Genomic DNA, 7,216 nt, shown 5'->3' on the forward strand with positions numbered 1-7,216 from the left:
ATTTCCATACCTCAAGGTCCAATTACAAGAACGAGAGCCAAGAAGCTACAACAAACCTTATACAGTTATATTCAAGCTATGGTGAGCTCATCAAAGGAAATTCTAGAAGACGTTGGTGACCTCCCTTATATGTTATACAAAGTTGAGCTTCAAGACAGAGATGAATTAAATGCACTTTAAGTTGCATTTAATGAACTCCGCTGAATATCAAATAGTCCAAGGATGACTAATAAGCACATTTTATTATTTGCATTATTTAATTATAGTTTAACTATTTGTTTTCATATTTAAGCTAGTTTTAAATATAGGAGTTAAGGTTATATTGTAACCCACATAGGTTACTATATTCCACCATTAACTAGGGTATTTCTCATTTACTAGCCCATTTAATTTTGGAGTTATGTATCACATAGGTTAAGGTTTGTAAAGGCTATATAAAGCCTTCTTTTCTTTGATTAGACATCAGATTTTGGAATTGAGAATAGAATTTCTATTTTAGCTTTGTTGAGAGCTAAACTTTCTTTGCAAATTCTTGTGTTTAGAACTTGCATGTAGAGTCATTCAAGTGGTAATGATCAAACCTCTTGTGGAGTGATTCGAATCACGAGTTCAGAAACGAGTTTTCTTTACTCTTGATCTTGATCATCAAGGTAATCCGTTCCATACTTTCCCTTGGGTTGATTTCCATATCAGCTAGAAAAATTAAGGAAGTTTTGGCTAGAACTAATAAAATAGACAGGTTGTTGAATTTTGTGGTGGCTTTTAGCTCATTTTAACTTATTTGCAAACCCACAAAGCACATTCAACGGTCATGTAGGGTGATTACTTCCATAATAGTTTTGTAATCTTTTATAAGAGGGGAAAAAAATTTATTGATAACCCTTCGACTATGTTTAAATATCCTCGCAATGGAACTATAGTATTAAAGATAATTTTCTTGCTCCCCTCTTCTTTCCATCAAGAGAACAATAAGAGAACAACTAAGCATGTAAAGTGGCCAACTAAGGAAACATGTAAATCATTAGTGACAACTCTTTAATAAACTAAAATCACTCCGCAAACATACTTAAACTGCATAAAACTCTTCCGCCTCCCCTATAAGGCTTATCTCTCCATACAAACCGATTTCAACATAGAAATCAACATCCTAATCATGATAGAATAAGAAAATAGAGGAAATGATTAAGAGTTATCAAGCTTTGTTGGTGTTTTAATTTTCAATTGTTTTGTTTTAAAGACTTTTTATTAAACATTAAGTCTATGACAATGTTTTATGAATATATTTCAAATGATTATTTCCGCACAAAATGGTTACATTACATATACGGTAACGATTTTAGGTTTATAAAAATCTACCGTTGTGACATTTTGGATGTTGGGCTAGCTTACAAGTGTGCAAACAAGAAAGTTTAGTACTTGAAAGCATGTAAAACGGTGAAATTCCAGCAAGTTTACAAAGAGTTTGAATGGAAGATGTGATGAAGATCAAGCCTGATTTGTTTTCCTTCTTGGCTTAATGTGCTCTCAATCCTTGAATGTCGAGACCTACACACTACCAACACCATTCGAGAAATGAACCAGCTCTAGAAATGTGCCAAAGTGCTAACATTTTGGTGTTGTAGTGTAGTTTCGATAAGTAGTGTGTTGAGAAAGACATCAATCTTTTTTAAGTAATGAACAGGACTTCGACATTTCTTTTGAATTCAGGTCCTTGCAAAATGTGAGCTCTCATGAGAAAGTTAGGTGCCCTGCTAAAAAGTCTTCCTATGGTATATGATGGAGTGTAACAGCCCTATATTACTACTAACCTAAAGTTGTTACCGTCATCATAACATACTCTCTTGTGCGGAAATAAACATTTAAAACTTCATCATAAAACATTGTTATGGACTTACATGTTCGAAACCATATTTAAAACAACATAACGAAATATTAAAAAAAAATAAACATTAAAGGTAAAAACACCCTACACTAATCTAAAATCTAAGAAATGAAATACCACTTATCATATGCAAGTGTCATGGTCTTTACATGTGATATCGTCGTCAACCGTACAGGGGTGCCTTATCTTTATCTGAAATAGAATTAGCACACAACTTGAGTATTTTAAGAAATACTCGGTAAGTTACCCCACTATTGGGGTCAGGAAATGCAAACACATGCAACTTATGATTTGGGACCTATCGTTAAAACCATCATAGAGGTGGCCTTCTGTCCGGAAAAAATTGGATGTGTAGTATTTCTTTACATATAACTCACACGTGCGAGCATGAGTCCCCATGCGATTCTCATCCCCTAGTTCCATCATAGTTAGGCTAGTTGTCCGTAGCCGAATGTCCGGAGGTTAGCAAACTTTCGAGTATCATGCGAGACATGATGCTCATCATCATCATCATATTGTATGTGTCCGTACTCATCATCATAAATGGGAAAGTAATCCGATGTATATGAACACACAGTATGCATGAGGTCCCTATAGTTTCATCTTTAAATCATTCTTATGACACAACCTTATACATCATTCACACATTACCCTAGGTAACATGCATGCATTGACCTTCATACGTTCATCGTCATTAACATCAATTAGGGTTGTGTCTTAAAAAAGACCATCATAATGTATCATGACATTTATTTAATACATGCACTTCATCTTAAGTCATCTCATCATCATATGAAGAAAAAAAAAAGCAAGCCTCTTTATATTTGCTTGATTCTAAGCATCGTTGGGGTTCTGTAAAATGCTATACATCCTTGCGTCTAGGTTTCGTTTCAAGAATTTAGTAGAGTAATGAAAACTAATCGTTAAATCTTGATATGATAACCCTTCGACTCCGAATGTGGTGTCTACTGATTGGGTCTTGAATTAGGGAATCGAATTTCATTTTGAGTTACGGAAAGGAGGAACATGCATCATCATCATCATGTCATCATATCATGTACATCATCATATAACATCATCATATCATCATATAACGTCATCTCATCATCACACACGTCATCATATTATCATATAACATCATGATATCATCATATAACATAATTACATTACATATAACATCATCACATTATCATATAACATAATTACATTACATTACATTACATATAACATCATCACATCATAATACAACATCATTACATCATCATTTAACATAAAACATAAATGACACGTGCAAGGGCACTAGGCACGTGTCGTCATACAAAGTTATATCTTGGTTGGCCTTAGCCAAAGTTATATCTTGTTCCAAATTTGCTTGTTTTCGTCCTTCAAATTCATTCTCACTTATGTAAAGGTTTCACCTATTTTGAATACTCATTTAATTGCCTCGGTTAAAATCGAAGTTCATGCTTTCACTGTTTCTCAATTGTGTTTGGTGGTAAGACTTAGATTAAAAAAAAATATATGTCAATATTATTTCATGGGGCGTAGATCCTAGACAATTTAAGAAAACGGTTTAACCATATCTAATTTTCTAGAACTCATATAAAATTTAGCGTTTAAGTTTTAACTTAAAGCTAAATAATTGCGACAAAATTAGTGAAGATCTCATACATACATATATAAATATATATATATCTATATCCACTAATTTTGTCGCAATTATTTATTTATATATATATATATATGTAAAATATAATTTTTTAAAATGAAATTAGGATGACAGTGGAAGAAGGTCTAAGATAGAACTTACTTAACAATCTCCAACATCTATATCAGTTAAATCTGCCACATCTATCCCTAAATTTGAAGGCCATTTTCGTTTTTTCTCTATCCTCCAAGTAAATATATAGTTTTTGTTTTTATGTTTCTTGTTTCTTTTTGTTGTAACTCTGACACACGGGTGACTGACCTATTTTTGGGGAGAAGGTGTGAGAAGTACGTGGAGAGATGGGACATCAATTACTTTCTTGTTTATTGGTGTTACTATCATATACATCTCAAACAAACTTTTGTCCTCGAAAGTGTTCTGATCTTGGAATAACTTGGGTTGTCTATCTAAAGGGGTTCGTGTTCAAGAATATGCGTCAAGTCAATCAAGTATTTGTGAAGCATGGATACATGATATGTCATATATTGCAGAGGGACTGTGCCAAGGCAATATATCATTGGTCTAATCCAACCTACAATATTGAAAGGTCGGATGAAGCATGGACTTAGCTTGTCGTTCATCCGAACCTTAGTATGTCGTTTATCGAGACTACATTCAAGCATATCTTAATTACTTCCTTATATTCAATAATTATCCGCATGGTCGGATCATACCCTCCAATCAAAGTTAATGCGCTCAATATAAAATGTTAAGGTGTTCATATTAATGCTAGAAAACCTCGAATACTTAATTAAACCTTAATTCCCAACTTTCCCACTTCCCTCAAGGTGGCTGGCTTTCTTCTTTTTACACATTTTTATAAGGTGACCCCTTGTTTGGTACCTAGTTTTGCCGTGAAGATCTTGGTCTAGAGTTTTGAGTTATTATTCCTTAGACTTTCCCCCTGAGCGTCTTGTGGGTCCTATGCTCAGTGAACAACTCAATCCTGACCTATGCTCGAGGCTTCATGTGTTCCCTGCAACATAGTCTAATACTTGCATCCAAGGATTCATGTGTTCCGTGCGATACAATTTGCGAACCTAAGTCCAAGGCTTCATGTGTTCCTTGCAACATAGTTTGAGTACCTACGTCGAAGGTTTCTTGCATTCCCTACGACAAAATCTGTGTCATAAAGCCATGTTTCACTGCTCATCGGGAAGTCTTTAGAACATCTCAAGTTCTCATTTTGAAAGTTCTTTGTTAAGTCTTGAAGCACAACTAAGGAAAAAATCTTAGCAAGTACACCCTAATCCATATGAGTCATAAACTTTTCTTTGCATGTATATATCTTTCATAAGCATGTTGTCACTTGGTATTCATAAAAACCTTATTTCTTATTAGGTGTCTTGAGGGGTATTTACGTATTTTTCCTCTTAGTTCATATCCCAAAGTTGTCATAATGATATTTCATACTTACCCTTAATATTGTATATCAGTCTATTTTAAATTTGCTTAGTATTTTGAGTCTTTTAAAGTCTTGAAGGTGTTAGAATTCTCATAAGAATATTTTGGTCATCTACCACCCCAAATATTTGTTTAAATCCTCGTCATATTTCAATGAGCTTGTAACTTTGTATAATCACTTTAAACCATGAAATAAGGCTTTTCATCAAATTTCATGTCATTTAGAGGTCGCCTTGGTCATAAGCCAACGATACATAAATACAGGGACATTTTAGTCATTTTACACCTATCCTTGGTTTATCCTCTTATCATAATCTAATGATCCCCAAATTTCATACATAACCTTATCATGTCATATTGAGTCTTCTCCTAAAATTTCATGAGCAACATAATCTATTTAGTACGTTCCTAACTCACGCGCTTTATTGAAATCAACATTCATGTGACACTAATGTTGAAAAACCTTAAATACTTGAAACTCCTTTGTAACACCAAGAAAGGAGCTTAACAAAATTCTCCTCTAAAATTGATATTATATAACCCTAGTGAATATTCTTACCTTTAATAAAACTTGGGATACTTAAAAATCCAACTTAAAATTGGAGTCTTGAAATCTTAGTTATGATAATAACTTTGAAACAGCTTGACATTACTCGAAAAATTCATCATTAATTTTTGACAAAAGTGGGTTTATATTGAGATTTTGCAATGCATTCGTGTAGGGGTATAAGGAAGATTACCACGAAACTTCTAGTTGATTTAGAGACAATGTCACACCTTTGTAATCATTGTGAATCTCCACCAAAGTCCATTTTAAATCATGGTTTCTTAAATTTAAGACATCTTGACAATCTCATACCGTAGTCCATCTTCATATATACCTATAAAACTTTGACCATGATCGTAATACCTCATCCAAATTGTGGCTCGATGCTTTTAATTCACCTCATAACTTTCATACTTGCTCATACGAAGCGGGAACAGGAATCATTAAATTCCATTCACTATAAATAAGGAATTTGGCTCTGAAAGTCGTAGGAACTGACCTAAATTGTGAGATCCCACATCGGTTGGAGAGGGGAACGAAGCATTCCCAATGTGAAAACCTCTCCTTAGCAGACACGTTTTAAGACCTTGAGGGAAAGTCCACAAGTAAAAGTCCAAAGAGGACAATATCTACCAGCGGTGGACTTGGGCTATTACATGAGTGTTCCCTCTGATCTCGAGAGCGGGTTCTCTTCTCCCCAATATCAACTTTATAAATCTCTTGATTGGGTTACTAAATTTTTATTTATACTCATTCTTGTTACTTTAATTGATTGAGCAAGAATTAGGAGGCGAATGGCACGGAGCATACCAAACCTGTGCAGATACAAAGGGAGCACTAATTCTAAGTCGGAAATCATTTTCATTGTATTCGAGTTTCAAATAATTTGATTTTTTGTAAGGTCGTTATCTTTGTAATTATAAGTTTTAAGTTTGCTTTAAGATCTTTTACTTGTATTTAATTTTAATGTCGCCAAACTCCTCCCTTTATTTTATTTTCAAATGATACCATATCTTTCAAAACCCTCTAATGGTAATAGTTTGTGATTTAAAACCTCAAAAAAATGAATCGTTATAATATACTAAAATTCTACCCAATTGTCTCAAATTTAGAAAGGTTGTCTATACGCGAGGCAGTTATATATCATAAAAGGCTTTCAGGCTTCCTGTGGCTATGCACCATTCTTTTTCATTTCTTATGTTTAGATTTGCATGCTAGAACTATCTTGTGAGGTGATTCGAATCACAAGTTTAGAAACAATTTTAGAACTATTCTACTGATTAGACCGTTCATCCAGCAATGGATTAAACAATTTTGTGTGGAGTAATGATGAATTTTTCATAAAGTTTAGCAGCACATGCCTAGTTTATTAATAATGTTCTTGAACTTTCATGTGAACACCAAAATCCAACATCGACTGTGACTATAACACAGTTTTCTCTTTTCCAACCAAACAGTATGTTCCCTCAGACAGGGACGGCTCCTTCGACGAAGAGATGCTGCTCCTGTTTTGTTCTTCACACTTGACCAAGCACACCATATTCTAAACTCATCTCCTTTCCCACCACATTCTAAATCCACCCCAGAATTCAATACTTTTACTCTAAACAGTCAATTCCATATCGATTCAATTCTAAACTTAGATAAGTGTTAGCAATTTTTGTGTTATGTCAAT

This window comes from Cucurbita pepo, chromosome 13 (assembly GCF_057944985.1).
Source record: "Cucurbita pepo subsp. pepo isolate OVF chromosome 13, ASM5794498v1, whole genome shotgun sequence".
NCBI classification, from domain to species: Eukaryota; Viridiplantae; Streptophyta; class Magnoliopsida; order Cucurbitales; family Cucurbitaceae; genus Cucurbita; species Cucurbita pepo.